Source organism: Chiloscyllium plagiosum, unplaced genomic scaffold (assembly GCF_037043375.1).
Source record: "Chiloscyllium plagiosum isolate Xiang-an unplaced genomic scaffold, Cpla_swu_hap1 HiC_scaffold_32, whole genome shotgun sequence".
Classification (NCBI taxonomy): Eukaryota; Metazoa; Chordata; class Chondrichthyes; order Orectolobiformes; family Hemiscylliidae; genus Chiloscyllium; species Chiloscyllium plagiosum.
Window position 1 is genome coordinate 51,299,524 of NW_028270170.1, and position 20,262 is coordinate 51,319,785.

Genomic DNA, 20,262 nt, shown 5'->3' on the forward strand with positions numbered 1-20,262 from the left:
GACCCTCCTTCACTGGAACGGAGGGTGAAATGGCAGGGACTAGATTAGAGTCTAGATTAGAAAGGTGCTGGAAAAGCAGGGGGTGCAGTAACTGGGACAGGGAGCTGGATTAACCAGCGGGGAATGCGGTGACCAGGACAGGGAGCTGGATTGATGTAGAATTCAGACTGTCTGGTTTATCTCACCACGTTGTTTATCTTGAAGAGCAGGGAATTTGCATGATATTCTCTTCACTTGCTGTCCCTGCCAATACAGTGACTGATAAGTCCTTTGTGCGGGGAATTAAACTGCTACACTGACTTTAATAAACAACAGAACTGTAACTGCATAATGTGGTGAGTTAACCACTGTCCCATGATCAGTGATTGAGATGAATAGATCCAGTCACCCAAGACCTGGAGGAGGCTGAGGAAGGGATGGTAAAGAGGTGGTGAGAGCAAGCCTGAAATCTCCAGGGTGTTCTGTCTTCTGCTAGAGTTTTGCTCTGAGAGCAGTTAACCCTTCAATGACTGCCCCTGCCTTAATCATGGATCCTCACTACTCCAGGTGTCTGTTAATTATATTGAGGCACACTGTCTCACTGAGGCAAAGCAGAAATATGACCTGGCTTTCTGCTTGGAGCCAGTGTTTAGTTAAAGCTATCTATACCCAAACGCTCAGCTCCATAATGTTGGCTCCATTTAAAATAGTGCAAGCTACGCTGGAGCAGCTTAATTCAGTCTGGACATGGAGACATGGAGGATGAACTAATCCACTCTGGTTATGACTGAGTCCCACTTAATGAAAGTGATTGACAAATGCACATCTGAGCTTAATCCCTTGATCCCATCAACACCAATTAATTCCATGTGAACAATGAATTTGGGATAATAACCCACACAACTGAAGATTGTGACAGCTCGACTTTGTGGTCTTGGCTCAGTTGGAAGCCGAAGTTCATGAATATCCAAGTTTATTAAATGCAGTTTTAGTACTTGCCCTCCATGGGTCATGTTGCACATTGTTGTCCTCCACCACTCATCAGTAACTCACCTACAAGCCAGAACTAATTGGTCTCCCTTTGACCACAAAAATAGGGCCCACTTTCCTCACTACCTAAGCATTCGGTTTGTCCTTGGAGTCTCAGCTCAAATCAGTTCTGTGGTCACATCTAGTCATGTATTTGGAGAATGAAGTCTATCTAATTATGTACTTGGCATGATGACCGTTTAATTAGTTCATGTGTCATGTTTTTTTCAGAACATCATTAACTGCTCTCAACAAGTCATTATCAGACTAGTAGTGACATTGAGAGAATGGAGTCTGTCTTTACAAGACTGGACAGAGATGGAATATACCCTTTGGAGGATATTGGGGAACTGATGGGTGTTCACGGTTCCATAGCTCCCTTGTAGTTGAACTCTAATGCCACCCAGCTGTTCTTTCCCCTTTAATTGGAGTTTGACAAATTCCTTTCCATTTGGAAATGGGAGGAGGCCTGGCCCACTCTGGTGGGAGATTCCAGGTTCTCCTGGTTAATGATTGCAATGGGAATGTGTCACTCAGTCTCAGTCTCAGCATCCCAAGGCCACCATCCCTGTTCCTTGGGCAGATCCCATCGGTTGTATCATGGGAAGATGGTGGACTTCCTTTTGTAAAATTACTAATACTTTGGATGTTCTGAGATGCTTCTATTTAAAATCAGATGGTACACTTGTGGGGAGCCATTGTTTGAAAGAATGACACTTTTGACATTAGAGCAGTTGATTTTAAATTAGACCAGGTTTTTGCAATTTTTCCTCCCATCCTGCTTCCTGTGAACCTGCCCAAGGGTCAACCCATACCCCTGAATAGTTCTGTCTCCACTGGGGGATGGAATTAACAGGGGTCCAGCTAAATGACCAATTATCTCAGTAATTATACTAATGTTTGGTGAGTTTTGTGAAGATTTGTTACTCAGGTTGAGGTTCTGGATGTACGTTTGCTGACTGAATGAAAACTAACTAGCTGTGTGGGAAGATTGTGCACGTTTTCATTGCACACCTTCTCCAGTGAACTGTCCTCCTTCTCAAACACACCCGTGACATCGACAATGACCACCAAACATTTTCCGGAGAATAATGTCCAACTTCCATCATCTTTCATCCTCAGCTCTTATCCAAACTTCTACAAATGTTTTCTAACGGTATTTACCGACATGTTCATATAATTTCTGAACTGTCTTTTTAATGCCATTTATTTCCTTTAACCCAATACCATTGGGTCCTGCTGCTGTTCTGGGACCCACCCCACGAATGATCATCCATTTCCTCTACTCGTTGGCTCCATCAGGTGGTGAGTGGAAAAAAACCTCCATTAGTCCTAAACCACATGAGCCTTTATTGGAGGTTAACGTCACTCTCTGATCTATTCACTGACCCGATGGGCTTACAACCTGATATCAGCAATGGACACAGATCTGTGGGTCTCCAGCGGTCAGTTAGTGTTGAGATGGTAGTCATTTTTCTGGTGTGGTTAATTGTCACAATCCCCCCAGCACAAGTGAGCGTACAGGGTGTGGCCAGGTATCTGTCCATCCAGAACTCAGGAGATTGACTAAATCTCCCATTATTTATTTAATAGCACCGTCCAATGGCAGTGCCTACAATCCACACGGGTCAACAGTGGATCGAGCCAGACCAAGCCAACCGGCTGTACCACAAACCTAAAGCCAGTACTCTGGTCCAAAGACCAGTAAAACCAGCTAAAAACAAGCAATGAGTTAAACAGGTACACTCTCCCACTGCCATTAACCAGGGAAACCATGAGGTACAACCAAACATCGTGAGATAAAAATCTGAACAAACACTCTCTCAACGGTGACTACACCAGCAAGGCTTCCAGGGACACCCCATCCACAAATAAAGCCACAGCCACATTCCCCGCCATTCCCAAAATGTGTTTAGCCTACTCTCCTGTTCGAGGGCAATTGCTGTGTGATTTAGAATATAAATCAGTAATTAGTTGAATAAAATGATTTAGGGACACAAACCTTCTGAAGTTTTTAACACCACCAATTTATGATGGAGTTGAAGGCTGTAGCCAGTTCCAAGACAACTGAAAGATCCTTTCTATTGCTCTGGGCTCCTTTTGAATAATATTTTGTAAGAAGGCTGTATCTCCATTACAGCCCAGTGTTGCTGCATTCCAACCGTTCTGTCCAAAATTCAAACTGAGTCTCCTCGCTTAAACCCTCAGGGAAAAGACTTGCTAAAATCAGGCCAATAGTAATAGGTCTCTGGTTATCAATTACTTTAAGGCTGTCCTTGTCATCCAGTCTTTGGAATTAAAACAGTTTGATTTGTCAATGAATCGGGTCTCGCTCCTGATGATCCAGAGAGAACCTTGAGGTGAGCAGTAACTCTGTGAATGTTAATGGCCTCCAGGTTCATCCCATTGGGTCCTGGGACAAGTTTCGGATTGATCTCCTCAATCACTGTCTTGATTTCACTTCCTTCTATGGGGCTCATCAGGAGCTTGACATTCCCCCTGATGGTATATGGCTAGAACTAACGTCTCAGCTTCATGATTGGGAATGGATCATTTCCCACTGTATACCCTTTCCAGCTCCTCACTGGGTAGAGGACAGAGGGGAACAGTCAGTGCCCCAGAGTTTACTGGGTACATTATCTCCTATTGTTATTCAGTATTTGAGTCTCTTTAATGGGATTTCTTAGCCAAATGTTTCCAGGCAACACTATTGATGTCTTCTTTCTGCCTTCCCTTACTAGTCCTCTGTGCCCTCCTGCCATGATCTGCTTTCCTCCCTTTCCCTGAAGTTGTTTCTCCTTGAGTCAATGATTCCGTGTTCTGATGCCCAGACCCTGCTCTCTTGTTTCTGGATCCTTTTTAACTGATTAATTATTCTGCCTGAGTTGTTCTTCAGGATCTGTATTAGACAATAGGCAGGTAATTGCATAATCTCCTTAGCAACCTCAAGGAATGGCATTTAACCTCAAAACAGTGCAGACATTGAGAATTCTTCTTTTCCCACTAATGCTGCCAAACCTGTTCCCTTGGCTGTGTTTTTGCTCGATAGTAGGTAGGGACAGTGGGAATCTCATTCATCCATTCATGCGCATCAATAATTAGATGGCGAGACATTGAGTTACATTGAACACTCGCCATCTATTGTATGGGTCGTGTCTGTTCAGAGTTTTGTTGTCGTCTCTCGTCGATGTGAGACCGAACCCCAATCTAGTGTTGCCACAGATTTAGAGAGGCAACTCTAAAATATAACACTTTATGACTAAAATTAAACGTAAAATATTAAAATGTATTAAAACAACTATAATTGAGAATTTAAAATTTATAATTAAAGTTAGCGAGCCGATTTTAAAAAGTCCATAAAAATGTGAATTAACTGTTAGGGAAGTTGTAAGATGAATGATCTCTTGGGTAAATGTCTTGTCATGTTTAATTCCTGATATCTTCATCAATTCATTATTCTCGTGCCATCTACCCCCTTGATCCTATCATGAAGCCAGAAAAGGATATATTGGCACCTTTTTAGTTCGGTGCAAAATCTCCTCCTTTCAATGTTGTTCCTTCTTTACCTTCTCTTCCCATACTAATTGCAAAGAATCATTTTCATTTTCAAATCAGTGATGCCCACCAATACTGCTCAACTAACCTTACACAAGATTTAGGGCAGGAATCCCCAGCGACCCTTCCATATCTTTTAAATGAGCTTCAATAAAGATTGCCCAACCATTTCCTTTGTAAATTGAGTGAATGCTTCTACAATTTTGTTATGGCTCTTAATCCTCATGTTCATGGGGCACAAATTTAGAGGCAGCACTGTAGCTCAGTGGTTAGCACTGCTGCCTCACAGCATCACGGTCACAGGTTCAATTCCAGCCTTGGGCAACTGTCTGTCTGTGTAGAGTTTGCACATTCTCCCCGTGTCTGCGTGGGTTTGCTCCGGATTTCTCCCACAGTCCAAAGATGTGCAGGCCAGGTGAATTGGCCGTGGTAAATTGCCCATAGTGTTGTGTGATTTTAGTCAGAGGGAAAGGGGTCTGGGTGGGTTACTCTTTGGAGGGCCGGTGTGGACTGGTTGGGCTGAAGGGCCTGTTTCCACACTGTAGGGAATCAAATCTAATCTCAATACGAGGAACGGTTTCCATGGCTACATTGCATCACCTACAATTCTTGTTACTTAAAGGATAGGAGTTGACCTTGTGGGATATGAGTTGGTTTTATTTTTTTTTTTTTTTTTTTTTACAAAAGTGCAGCTAAATGCTTGCGGTTTATTTTTTCTTTTTTTTTTTTTCTTTTTTTTCTTTATTTTTTTTTTTTTTTTATCCCCTGTTTATTTTATTTTAACCCCCACACTACCACCTAAGTGCGGTAGTGCTTATTTTATCCCCAGCATCCATGGTGTGTGTGTGCAGGTGGGAGACACAGTGAAAGACACAAAGTGCACCAATCTTTATTCAATTTCCACCACCAGGAAGATAGGAAAACACCCGGGTGGCCAGTGACAAGCACTGCCCTTCTCATCAAAGGGCAGTGCTGTGTGATCAAAAACAGTGAAGGGGAGGGTAGGGACTAAATCAAAATAGAGTTGGAGGGAGAAATGATGCACTCCACTCCCTGCGGTGCCCACCTCTCCCTGAACAACTCCAGGGTGTTGGTGGACACCGCGTGCTCCTTCTCCAAGGACACCCGGGCTCTGACGTAACCGCGGAAGAGGGGCAGGCAGTCGGCCCTAACGACCCCCTCCACGGCCCGCTGCCTGGACCTGTTGATGGCCAGTTTGGCCAGGCCCAGGAGCAGAACCACGAGGAGATCTTCAGACCTGCCCTCCTTCCTCCGTACCGGGTGCCCAAAGATCAGGAGCGTGGGACTGAAGTGCAGCCAGAAACAGAGGAGAAGGTTTTTCAGGAAATCAAAAAGGGAGTGCAAACGCCCACACCCAATATAGACGTGGTCCACGGACTCCACAGCGCCACAGAACAAGCAGTTGGGCTGGGAGTCCGTGAACCACCGCAATCTGCGGTTGCAGGGGACTGCTGCGTGCAGCACCCTCCACCCCAGATCCCCGAGAGAAAGGGGGAGGACTCCCGTGTAGAGAGCCCTCCACTGGGGATCCCCACCGCCCGGTGGCAAATGGGCACGCCAAGGCGTGTCCGGACGGTGGATGAGGGAGAAGAGGTGGATGGTGTGCAGCAGCAGTCGATACAGGGCCTTTCTCTCCACCTCCCTAAACAAAACTAATATTCCGGTGGCGGCTCAGGTTGTGGGGCACAGGCTCCCGCGGGAAGTACGGGACCTTGGGGCCAATGTGAAATTCCGTCCGGGCTGGGGTGAGCGCGGACGGGATCCCACCGCACACCTGAGCGTCCTCCAACTGGTGCACTACGTCGGGTCCGAGCACCGCCGTTTTGAGGCGTCGGATGGCGGTGGCCACGTACTGGACGTCTACCGCTGCCCTGCCTGCTATGTCCTGCGGCAGCGTCCAGCCCAGGCCCCCGGCACCCAGCACGTCCCCGACCCTGGTCACCCTCGTCGCCGCGGCCCTCCCCTCCGACAGCTACTCGAACCCGCGAGTACGGAGGTGCGGATTCCTGAGCAACGGCTCCCTGACGACAGCCGCTACTCCAGCCGGAGGGTAGGCGCGACGCGATTCGACCATGTTCCAGACAGTGATCAGGTCCTGGTAAAAGACAGGCAGCGTCTTGAGGGCGACCTCCAAACCGTCACGGTCGACGAACAGGAGCTGCGTGTCGTAGTTGAGGTTACGCACCTGGCGGAAAAAATACGTCGCCAGGGGGCGCCACCTAGGAGGAGGCTCGACGTAAAGGTATCGCCGCAAGGTCTGAAGGCGGAACGTCGCGACCTGGGTGCGGACGCACACCAGCGACTGACCGCCCTCCTCAATAGGGAGACTCAGAACCTGCGCGGCGACCCAGTGCATCTTTTTGTCCCAGAAGAAATCGACCAACGTTCTCTGGATGTCAGCGACAAAGCCAGGAGGAGGGACCAAAGTGACCAGCCGGTACCACAGCATGGCGGCCACCAGCTGGTTTATGACCAGCACTCGACTCCTGTAAGATAGCACTCGGAGCAGTCCTGTCCAGCGGCCTAGGCGAGCCGAGACTTTGGCCTCCAGCTCCTGCCAGTTGGCCGGCCAGGATTCCTCGGCCGGGCCGAGGTAGACCCCCAGGTAGAGGAGATGGGTGGTACTCCAGCTGAACCCCCGTAACTCCTCCGGCAGAGAGTCCACCCGCCACGGGCCGACCAGTAGTCCGGAACATTTGGCCCAGTTGATCCTGGCGGAAGACGCCGCCGAGTACACGGCCTGGCACTCGCGCATCCTCCCCAGGTCAGCCGGGTCGGTGAAAGTGAGGAGCACGTCGTCGGCGTAGGCCGAGAGGACCACCCCCGTGCCCGCGCCGCGCAGAACCAGCCCCGACAACCTCCTCCGCAAGAGGCGCAGGAAAGGCTCCACGCACAGGGAATACAGCTGGCCGGACAGGGGGCAGCCTTGACGCACTCCTCTCCCGAAGCGAAGGGGCGCCGTCAGGGACCCGTTAACTTTAACCAGACACTCTGCGGCGGCGTACAAAAGTCGGATCCGGGCGACGAACTGCGTCCCGAACCCGAATGCCCGCAGAGTCCCGAGCAGGTACTCGTGATCGACCCTGTCGAACGCCTTCTCCTGGTCGAGAGACAGGAAGGCGCTCGGCAGACCAGCCCGTCGACAGAAATGGATCAGGTCCCGGACCAGGTGGACGTTATCGTGTATCCTCCGGCCTGGGACCGTGTAGGACTGGTCCGGGTGAATCATGTGGGCCAGCACGGAGGCCAGGCGAGAAGACAACACCCTGGCGAAGATTTTGTAATCCGTGCTGAGGAGGGAGACCGGACGCCAGTTCTTCAAAGAACGAAGGTCCCCCTTCTTTGGCAGCAGGACGATGACTGCCCTGCGCCAAGAAAGGGGCAGCAGTCCGGCATTTAGGCACTCCCCCAGGACCTGTGCGTAGTCGCTCCCCAGGACGTCCCAGAACGCCCTGAAGAACTCCACAGTCAGCCCGTCCAGCCCCGGGGTTTTGCCCCTCGAGAGCCGGTCGAGGGCGCCGGTCAGCTCCTCTAAGGTGACGGGAGCGTCGAGCCTTCCGGCGTCCTCCGGGCTGAGCTGCGGCAGGTCCTCCCACAGAACTCTGCGAGCATCCTCGCTGGACGGATCCGGAGAGAACAGAGCCGTGTAGTAGTTCCGGACGTGGGCCCTGACTCCCTCCGGATCCGAGACGAGGGACCCGTCGTCGGCCAGCAGCACAAGGAGCTGCTGACGGGTGCCACGCCTTTTTTCCAGCGAGTAGAAGAAGGGGGAGCCGTGGTCCAGGTCCTGGAGGAGCTGGATCCGCGACCACACGTACGCCCCCCGAGCCCCGACGAGCTGCAGGTCCCGGAGCGCGGCCTTCTTCTCTTCGTACGCCCCGCGCAGGGCCGGGTCCGCGTCGGGCTGACCGAGGCGTGACTCCAGGTCGAGCAACTCCCTCTCCAACTCCCGGATCCTGGATTTCCGCCTCTTCGTCGACCCCCTCGCGTACTCCTGACAGAAGACGCGGACGTGAGCCTTGCCCACGTCCCACCATAGCCTCAGGGAGGGGAAGCTTCCCCGCTTCCTTCTCCAGCCGGCCCAGAAACGACGAAACGAGTCCCGGAACCGCTCTTCCTCCAGCAGCAGGTTGTTAAAGTGCCAGTACGCGGAGCCGAGCCTGGAGCCGAACGGAAGGAGTTCCGCCCACACCAGGTGATGGTCCGAGCACGACACCTGCCGCGTGGAGGCCTTCGGAAAACAGGAGGCGTACGCCCGCGAAACGTACAGGCGGTCGATTCTGGACGCTCCGACCCCAGGCCTCACGAAGGTGAAGGCGATGGAGTCGGGATGGAGATTCCGCCAGACGTCCACCAGGTCGAAGGACTTGACCAAGTCCCCCAACCTCTTCCCCGACGCGCAGCCAGTGCGGGCACCGCCGTGGTCCCTGCCCTCGAGGACGCAGTTAAAATCTCCCCCGAGGACGACGCACTGGTTCTCGTCGATGGAAGCGAGATGAGCGGACACTTCTTCGAAGAAGCTCGCTTGCCTCGGCCCGGCCAGGGGAGCGTAGACGTTCACCAAGTGAAGCACCGCGCCCCCCAGCCGAACCGTCAGGTGAAGCAAACGGCCTGGCACTGGCTCCCTGACCCCCAAGATCTCCGGCTGAGAATGCGGGGCCAACAGGATAGCCACCCCGCCAGATCTGCGGGTGAGGTGACTCATGTAGACCCCCCCTCGCCACTCCAGGAGCCAGGTGGCTTCGTCTCCCGGGGTAGTGTGGGTTTCTTGCAGGAAGCACACCGCATACCTCCCGTCCCGAAGGACCGAGAGGGTCTGGAATCTGCGCTGCGACTCCCTGCTGCCGTTGATGTTGAGGCTGGCTATAGTCGTCTCCATGTCAGAAGCTTTGTGCAACCACCACCGGTACAATTAACAAGCCCGTGTATATATTTACAGGGAGGACGAGGGAGGGGCACTGAAGTCCCTCGCCCTCACCAGGAGTGCCCCCAGGAAGTTCCTGACTCGCTTTCGCTCGTTAATGTCGAGCCCAGGCGCCTGGCGGGCAGCGTGGGCCGACCAGTAAACTCTCTCAAAGGAGCTCCAGCAGTCGAGCGCCAGTTGGGCTCTATCCCGGCGACTGAGTTTCCTCGACAAATTCCCGGAGTTCCTCGAGGGGGATGAGGGGGAGATCGGTGGGGGGCACCCGGGACTCAAAAAAGTCACTGCAGACGGAGTCCGCGTCTTCCCCGGTGTCCGCCACCGATCCCAAACCCCCCTCCGGGAGGTCGCCCTCGGTCACCGACCCCTCCCCCACCGAGAGGATGGGGGCTGGTCCGGCACCGCCAACCGGCCTCAAACCCCCGGCGACCCCACCCCCACGGTCACCGGCGGTACCTTCCTCGACGCACCCCTTCCCAGAACGCCCCGAGTTCGGGTCATCGGGCGGCAGAGGCTCGGGGCCCCGCTCCTCTCCCGACACCGGGACGCCTGGCTCCTCGGGGGAAAAGGTCATCCCCCAGGGCCAAGGCCCCCGGAAAAACAGTCTGGGAGGGAGGAGCGAGGATTACACCCTCCTCCCCTCCACCGCTCGACGACCCAGCAGAGGGTCCTCCGTCGTCGCCCGCACCACGGCCCTCGTGGTCATTGAGGTCCTCCCCAGGGGCCAGAGGAGTCGAGGCAGCAGGAGGCCCTGCTGTAGCCCCTGGGGGTTTGGGTGAGTCGGGCCACGGTGCGGGACCGTCGTGGGGCACCGTTGGTTCGTCCCCCGGAGAGGGGCAGCACCGCCGGCGCGCTGCTGGAGAGTCCCTCCCCTCCGAGGGCCGGTGCCTCTTCCCCAGAGAGACCGGGGGGGGATTTATGGGCCTTCCCCTCCCCGCCCGCCTCGGTGGTCACGGGGCCCGGGGTCCCTCCCCCCAGCCTTTCCAGGAATACGAATGGCTGGGGGAAGACAGGGGGCGTGGCCAGGGTAGGGAGGGCCAGCTGTGTCACTTCCTGCCCCGCCCTGGGTTTATCAGGTGAGGGGGGCAGGGGGAGGGGCAGGGGCAGGGGCCCAGTTCCCTCTCCGGGGCCCGGAGACACAGTCGCTGCCGGAGGTGGACCAGCGGTGGCCTCCCCCAGGTTAGTGCCAGGGCGTGGCTGGGTTGGGCAGGGCTCGGGCTCAGAGGCCCCCGGGCCAGGTGTCACGGCACCAGGGTCGGGCGTTAAAGCCCGAGGGGTTTCTCCATCGGGGTGGGGGGTGGGTGTGGGGTCAGGGTCAGGTACAGGTTCGGGGGTTTGAGGGTCAGGGGTCCCGCGCCGCTGCGACGCTGGCACGGCCGCAGGGGCATTGTTGTGCCGGGGCAGGGTAGGTCGTGGGCTAGGTGTCGGGGAAGGGGATAGGGTGGTCTCCCCGTGGGCGGGCCTGACGCGCCGCGTCTTTTTCTGCGCCTTCTGTCCGGCCGGACGCTCAACCCCCTCCCTGCCAGAGGCTGGAGCATTGCCAGCCCCCGGCTTAGCCTCCGGTGCCGGGGCTTGTGGTGTTGGCTTCGGGGGAGGGGGAGTGGGTGCGGCGGCACCACCATCGGGGCGGGCTGGGCGGCCTTCTGGGTGGGGCAGTTTTACCGTATGTGCCCCACCTCGCGGCACAGGTGGCACCGCACGCCGTCCGCCGTCCAGAAGGCGCGGTAGGCCGCGCCCTCATGGAGGACGGTGAATGAGCCCTCGGTGACCTCCTCCCGGGCCAGGCAAATAAACACCTGGCGCCGGAAGGAGTAGATGTGTCTGAGGGCAGGGTCCTTCAGACCGAGCAGGAGCGGCTGGACCCCTGACCGGATTTCCCCCAGGGTGGTGAGGTGGGGGAGAAGGAGCTCGCTGGCAATGAAGGACGAGACGTTAGAGATCACGACCCTCTGGGCCGTAACCTCCAGAGGGTCGACGGGCAGATGTGTCCCGCCCACAGCGAGCCCCCTCTCCACGGCCAGGTGGACCGCTTGCTCAGTCTTTAGGAAAAATACGGCCTTCCCGTACATCCGGGCCGCAGCGACGATGGCCAGTGGGCCGACCACACTAGCCATGGCCTTGCTGCAGGCCTCGATGGTCATGTTGGGGTGGGGCTAGGCCTTGACCCCCAGGCGTTTGGTCAGGTGCCTGAAGGGGGTTGACGTCGCAGCCGGGGTTGGGACAGCCGAGCCCAAGGCAGCGGCTACCCCGGCGTAGGTGCGGCTGGGCCCCGCGACCTTCGGGCTCGCCATACTCTGCTGCTGGACGTTGGCAGGCCCCAGGCAGCAGCAGCAGTGGTGGGGGTTGTAGGGAGGGGCCAAGGCGAGTCCCAGGCAGCAGTGGAGGAGGCAGGCCTCAGGCGACAACAGCAGTGGCAGCAGGCCTCGGGCGAGTCCTAGTTTGGCCCTCAGTCACGGCGGTGGGGGCAGACCTGTTAGGGAGGGTCCCAAAGGCAAGTCAAGTCCCAGGCAGCCCCAAGGCGAGTCCTAGACAGCGGTGGCGGAGGCAGGCCTCAGGCGACAGCAGCAGCGGTGGAGGTCCAGCAAGGGGCCCCAAGGCAAGTCCCAGGCTGCAGCGAGGCAGGCCCCAAGCAGCAACAGCCAAGGCAGGTCTGGGCAGGGCCCCAGAGACCAGCAGTGGCGAGGCCTCGGCTGCAGCTCCAAAGGCAGGAGCCAGACCAAAAAGGCTCCCGGCTCCCACCTCCTGCCCCTTCCTTCCTGGCAGTGCCCCTTAAGGAGGAGAGTCCCAGCACGTGAGCACAGGCACTCACTCCCACCGGCGCGCTGCTGGAGAGTCCCTCCCCTCCAGGGGCCGGTGCCTGGACCTGTTGATGGCCAGTTTGGCCAATCTCCAAGTTATTTTTTTTTATTTTATTAAACAAATTACAAAAACAGTTTACAACAAACAGTTACATTTACAGCTGCATACAAGAGACAGCAATTTTACAAGGGAGAGGAGCAGCAAAGCCAGGCCCCAAACCCTACCGTTCAAACAGTTTACAGGGACATGAGGACAAACCTCAAATCCCAGTTTCACAAAGATATTTCGAGACAACAGCAATGACAGTTGTACATTACACAGTACTGTTACATAAGCAGACAATACAGACCCAGCAAGCCCCCGCCCCTCCCACCTTCCGGTTCTCGGTCCACCCCATGCCCCTTCCAGTTCTGAGTCCGCCCTGACACACCTTTCGACCACCTCTAGGACAGCCCGCCCCGGGAACCCGCCAGGGGTGACAGTGGTCAGGATGGCCTACCCACCTTCAAGTTATATTTGTTAATCAGGACCTCCTGATTGGGGTCTTCAAGCCCAGGCCAATCAGGGACCTTGTAGCACACAAATCCCCCCACCCTCCCCAGGGGACTGGGTCAGCTCCTCTTGTAGCTTTTCCTGTGACGTTTCCACCCCAGCTCCAGTCCCTCTGATGCGGACTCTGACACGGCCTGTACCGGACTGTAGTTCCTCTCCTTGTATCCGGAACATCTCGAATTTCCTCCTCTTCCAGCAGTAATGGTCTGTCAGGGGCTTTGTGGTATATTCCTGCCCCTTCACCTATTCCTGCCCCTTCTCCCATTCCTGCCAGTTGGAGGGGGGTGGCTGTAAGACGTCTGGACCACACTTAGACGGACTGACTTTCCTGGATGGCTGTTGTGTCCTCATGTCCCTCTCTCCTATAGCGATCAATTTGTGGATGACCCCGGCCTCATTACAGGAGGTGTTAGAGGGGTTGAATTCCACAGACCCCCCCCTCCCCTCCCTCCCTCCCCCTTTTTGAGGTAATGGGAGACAAAGGTGTGGACCCAGCTTTTGCCTGTGGGTTCGTCTCTGGGCAAAACTGTTGGAGTGTTTGCCTGGTTGGCTGCATTTGTCTAGCACCTCGATGGGGTCTGCCTTATCTTGCCCGATGGCAGGGATGACTCAGTTCCTGGTGTCAAGAGTCTCCCTCCTGAGTTGCTGGTTCTCGGGGTGGGTCTGAATGGCCTGCTGGCCTGAGGCATGTGACCCTCAGTGTCCAATCAGTGTGTGACAGCCCGGAGATAGATTTCATCAAAAAACAGACATGGGTCTTCCCTTCCCCTGGGTACATGGGTCAGGGGGTGGGTGCTGGGGGCACAGACACCCTGGGAAAGATGGTGGGGCTCCCTGTCTGTGGGCCAAAGGGGGATCAGGTGTGGCTGGGTCAGTGTCGAGCCTCTCACTTATCTCCATGGGGAGGGAGAACCCCAAAGCTGCCCGTTAGCCCGTTCTGGGCTGAGACCGGTTCCTCCTGGGGACTGGATTTGTTCCTGGGACTTTGTTCTGTGTTAGGGTCAGATGCGTATCACTCCATGTTACAGACTTGGAGGAGACCGGTACAGTCCCTTGGAGCTGACTGTAATGTTGTCTCAATCAGTCCATGTACAGTAAGGCTGTCTCCTGGTCCCCAGTGACCCTCCCCTCACTAGAATAAGCATTTCCAAATGGTGGCTGGAACTGTTCCACATGGATCAAGCTTTCCTGTAACTTTCAGTCTTGTTCCTTGTTGAAGAGCTCGAGCCTTGCATTCTGCTCTGTTCTAGTGTGGAGTTGAGTTTGGGATTGCCTGGATCCCATGCTGCCTTCCCCTGGGGAGTCTGTCCCAGCTGCAGGCAGCAGCAATCACTGGGATAAGCTTTATAGCTTTCTTCCCCACTTCCCAATGGGCTTCTCCCCACAGCTCCTGGACCAGGGAACCTTCACCCCAACGCCAGGCTGGCTCCCTGGCACATGCTGCCCCTTTGGGACATTTCACACAGAGATTGCTTCAGGGTGTCCTGCTGTTTTTCCATTGGGATCCCTTGTCAGTTTAACAGGTTTAATCAATCCTTTAATCAATCCGTTTAAAAGGAAAATGAGGATCCAGTGTAGTTACCCGGCCCGTGCTTTGCCTGTCCCAGTTTAAGGCTCCATGGTGGTCAGTGTCAGTGTTTCTCATGTTCAGTTTATACCCTGGCCTTCACGTGGGGCAGCTGCTCTCTTCAAGACCAGCTCAGGCTGAACGTGCAAGATACCGGCAAGGAAGGCAGTTCAGGTTAAAAGGACGGAAAGGGTCACTTTGTACTGAAGCCAAAATGTTATATGGAACAGGGGGCCTCTAAGACCCTGTGGACACCTTAACCAATGTACACAATATTAACATCCCCAGGCACCATGGGGTGTGTTCGGAAGGGGCTACACAGCACAAGTCTGCAGGCAGGGAACCAGGTCACAACTTTATTTGAACTAAGGTTAAAAGTTCAAGTTCAAACTTTGACCAACTATTTATTTTGAACGATCTGATTCTTTAGAAACTGAAAATCCTTCCCAGATGCTGGTAGCTGGTCTGTCGAATGGTTTGGTCTGGTCTGTTCCTCTCTATCCGGGTGAAATCTCTCTCTGGTCGGAGGGTGAGCTGCTCTGGTCACTGCGTGTCCCCATGTACCTTGAGTCCAGTTGGAGAGTGCAAGTTCCCCAAGTCCTGCCAGGCTGGCTTCTCCCATCCTGGCTACCTTCTGGAACTTTCCAAAGACCTGACCAGTTCAGAGCTATTGAATTAATTAGTTCATTCATCTTGACGTGCTGCTGATGGCTCTCTGGCTTCCTTAACAGTAACCCCTTTGTGTCTGCTCTTGTGCCCGGAAGTCTGGCCCAGAATATACACCTGGTCTCTAGCCTTGCTGAGGCATCTCAGCCCCATGCATAGTGTTTGTTCATCAGGAAGGGCTGAATTGCCCTTTCACACTTCCTGATGTGTTCTGATGTGCCTCTAGTTGGCAATTGTCTGGGTTTGAGATCTTGCAATGACTTTTTTCTGAGGCTGAATTGTCTCTTGTCTTGGTTCACATATTCCCAGCATGCTTTGTATTTTGGCCAGTTTTGATGCCCTGTTTATTCCAGTTGCTGTGCCTGTATTTCCAGCCTCCCTTCCTGATGGGTTTTATTTCCAGCATCTGCAGTCTTTTTAATCTCTCACCAAGTTTGTTCCACTGAGGTCTCTGCAAAGAATGCCCACTTTGAAGAGGTTCTCTCCCACGAAGGGTTACCCCTGAAATGTTGACTCCTACCCCCCACCGATGCTGCCTGGCTTGCTGTGTTCTTCCAGCCTCCTGCCTGTCTGTTTTATTTCACTTGAGCAGTTAAAGGCTGCTACAATGGCAGTATCCCATAAACGCATCCTTTGCAAAGGCAGTTGAGTCATACAGTTCTTACACTGCTGTTAGGAACCAGACCAAACCCCCCCAACGTACATTATGAAGATAGACGAGATCCGAACTTTTTCTCATTTTGAAGGAAAATGCCAGGCGCTGCATTCTGGATACAATTCAACTGGCCAACCTGCCAGACTTGAAGCAAAACCAACTTTATTCATTCTCCATCGTTCAAATGTCTCAAAAGAAACCAGAAAGTGGAGAGTAATTCCATTGGAAATATTAATGCTATAATTTGAGTGGCACAGTGGTTAGCACTGCTGCCTCACAGCGCCAGAGACCTGGATTCAATTCCAGCCTCAGGCGACTGTGGAGTTTGCACATTCTCCCCGTGTCTGCGTGGGTTTCCTCCGGGTGCTCCGGTTTCCTCCCACAGTCCAAAAATGTGCAGGTTCGGTGAATTGGCCATGCTAAGTTGCCCGTAGTGTTAGGTGAAAGGGTAAATGTAAGGGAATGGGTCTGGGTGGGTTGCTCTTCGGAGGGTCGGTGTGGACTTGTTGGGCCGAAGGGCCTGTTTCCACACTAATCTATCTCTGTCTTCAATTTAATTAATAAACAGTAACTGTTCCAATATAGTAACATAAACACACCCTTGGTCAAGGCAAATTCAATAAAAGAGATGGCCTCATATGCAATTCACCGGTCCAGGAGAAAATCAAATTGGGCAATGGAAAGATGAACTGCAACTTCCAAGCCCAGCTTCAAGACCCCAGCAACAACTGCTACTGAGGAACTAAACCGAACGTTGCTGGCTGTGGGGAAGCTTGACCCCACCCATTCAGGCTGCTTCTATTGTTCCAACCTTTGTAAAACCAACCAAGACCTCAAGTTGTTTATTGAATTGGATTCAAATAGACACCTTGGCACCTCTGTCTTAAAATCTAACCCAAAAAAAAGGATAAAATACATATCTTAAAAAAAAAACCGTAATATTTTCACACCTCCCTCTTTTTTTCTTAAAAAAAAAAAACTCAACTCCTCCATAGACCACAATAAATACACATTGACTCTAAACATGCTTGCATTCACCATTACAGACCATTTTGTCAGTTTTCTCCTGGTACTGAACACCTCCAACTCCTTCAAAGCTGTGACAATGCATCAGCATTTACCTTCCCCCATCCTGCCATGTGTCTCATTTTCAAACTGACTGCAATAATAAGCTCCATCCAAACAGTCTGGAATTTTTACCCTTAATTTCTCCCTGAAACATTAAATGGTTATGATCAGTGTGTATACAATTAGCTCTAACACCTTACTGACAATATAAATGTTGAAATGTTGCAACACCAACTCTAAGCTCAAGGTCTCCTCTATCATGGAATATTTCTTTTGATTGCATATTTTTCCAGAAAATTGAAGAATCAGCCTTTCTAACTTATTGTCATCTTGCAAGAATACAGCGCCGACACCCAAATCCCTCTCATTGATAGCCACCTTGAATGGCTTTGTATAACTGTGTGCCTAACAATGAGGCAGTGGTTAACACAGCTTTCAGGATGTCAAATGTCTTCTGCCAGAATTCCATCCACTGAAAGTTCATGTTCTTCAAGTCCATCAATGAAGCAGCCACAGACTAAAATTCCCTACGAGCTTCCGATGAAAATGAGTCAGTTGCAGGAACCGTGGTACATCTCTCTTTGGAACGGCAAACTCCCCAAAAATCTTTTTTGTTTTCACATCCCATGGGCAGTATGTGTGTGTGTTCGATCACATGGCCCGGGAATGTGACTTGTGCTTTTGTGAATTCACTCTTCTCCGGGTTTATCACCAAGCCTGCTGCCCGAAGGCGATACAATAATTCTGATCGATGCTTCAAATGTTTCTTTTTCCATATGTAACTAAGGAATGATGAATACCACAGATAGTGGTAATTTCAAACTGGTTAGTCTTTGACATGGGGCTGGCACATTTTTCATAAGAAATAGCATGGCTAAATTGGCACAGTCCATTTGGTGTCATGAAAGCTCTCTCAGATAAAGGTACCTGTGAGTATCCTATAAATTCCACATTTGTATTGAAAAGGTGAGACAAAGAATTTATATTTCAGTATTCCAAAAATAGAATAGGATAGGAATCAGATTTTGTAACTGCATTGAGTTTGTGATAGTCCATACATAATCATTGGGTACCATCTGGTTTCGACACCATTACTATGAGTAAGCTCCATTCACCAAAACTCATGATGATTATATTGTCTTTGAGCATGCGTTCAAATAGCTTTTCAATCTGAACTAACTTCAGTGGGTTAAGTCTAAAGATGTGGCTTAACTGGAACAGTATTTCCTACATCCATATCACGCTTAATAGATTATGTCCCAGTTTATTCCCATGTGGTTTTACTAACTTTCAGGCCATTTAGGTTTCCACTGGAAGGTAACTTGATTTAACCCCATTATTGAGAACTTCCTCATTGGCCAATTTGATGATGAGGAATGTCCAATTCAGTCTCTGAACTTGGCTCATCGCTGTGTTGGGAGCAGCATCACATTCTCTTTATTTACCTTCCCTGTCAAAATATCTTTTTTGAGTATATTCACATGGTATAGGGTTCTTTCTATCTGGCATTCTTAAATCATTTACCTCCCTCAATATCCTCTTGGATTTGATAAGGCACACTAAACCTTGTCTTTAAAGGTTCACCTACCACTGGCAGGAACACAAACACCTCCCCTCCACCTGCAAAATAAGGATTCTTTTTATTTCTTGTCTGTTTCCTGTTTAATCTTTCCATTACAGTAAGTGCTGGGTGCATGCAGCCTCCTCCCAATCCAGGCATTACGCACCTCCATGTGTGACGAATGACTCGATGTTTCTGGCTGTCCTGAGGGAAACATTCCAATGTCCCATTCAAGTCTAACTTCAGGTGTGTATTACAGGGTCTGCCGCTGTCAGGGGTGTTTGGAAAATGTCAGTGGGCAGCTGCAGCCTGTCTGGATTCTGTGTGATGTTTATTGGCATCATGTTAGTCAAGCTGCCTTTGCTTTCCCAGCATGCTTTAGTTTATGGCCACTTTGTTGAATTTCATCAGAAATCAATTATTTTGGGAACCTCTCCCGCCACAGTCCCTCCTCTTGATCCTGAACAAAAGCTCATACCAATAATAGAAGACCAGTCTCTGTCCGGTGGGTATAAAACCATTCAGACTCGAGTAAAGCACAATACATACATAACCAACTGGAGTGTTACAGATGGCATGAGAAAGGTACATGTAACTCATATCAGAAACTGGAATAAATAAGGTATCGGAAACATGAGCAAATACTAAACAAGAGGGAAACTACAATGGCCACACGTTATAACATCATTAATAATAAAAGAAAATCAAACTGTATTCGTGCACAAGGGTGGCTAAGATTCACTTGCCTGATCAAACAACAAATGAAATGACAAAGCGAAACAAGTTCTAAAATCAGAAACAAATTTCTAACAAAATGTTTCATAACTGGAAACTTGAAAGTGAAGAAACGTTATAAAAACCGGGGAATACTTTATACATTGGAGAATGGAAAATGGGAATATCAAGCAAATGGTTTAAATCTCAAAATTCGCTAAGAAAACAAATATCGCAGAACATTGTGCACACAATGGTAACGAAGACTGATTTAATTGGGTCTAATCAAATATCGACAAGGTTTCAATAGGCTGGGGGAGACCGGAAGTGGACTGAGAGTTTGACAGTTTGTTCTTCCAGTGGGTAAATGTAACAGTGAGGACTGGTGATGTACACTGGGCTCACCAGAGTCAGCAACATACACCGTTCTCACTGTCAGGAAGGCAGACACAGGGATGGATTTGTGTGTTGGAGCCCCAGTCCCAGAAAACCTCCCAAGTCATTACTCGAGTCTCCTTTACCTCTTTGTTGGTATCATGGGCCTGCTGTATCGCCTTGGTGATGGCTCTATGGGCTGTGTCCAACCGGGCTTGAATCTGCTGTGACTCCTCCGACAGGGGCAGGAGACCGGGATTATACTTCACCGGGTATTCCTGCAGCATTTGGCTGAGTTTCTCACTCCCATTGAATTCCACCCTGTCCCTTTTGTGTCTATTTATCAGCTGAGTTTGGCCTATTCTGGCAGGGATGTGGGGCCTAGTACAGGTGGTGGTGGTGGTGCTGACATTGCATTGGGTTATCCCATACTGATAACCCGGGGTGGGGGGTAATACTGCCCCAAGCTCCCCTCGCCCTTATGTTGGTGTCCAGATTGCAAACCTTTCTGGGTCAATCAGGCTGATGTTTGTCTTGAAGCCACACAGTGCGTGTGAATTTGAATAAATTGGGTACAGGCCTGTTATCACAGGATTAATTTGGTGATATTTGTCCAAAGTGGTGCCTGTAAACCTCCTGTTCTTCTCTAAAGCGTACTGTGTAGGATGTTGTCATCTCCTATCCATAGATCCTCATGAATCATGCCTGTGTTTACTGCCTCAGGCACCTTTTGTCCAATTCTGTTGTCATTATTGGGAATCCTAACACCATCCCTAATGCTTTCCCAGGAGTCCCTTTGC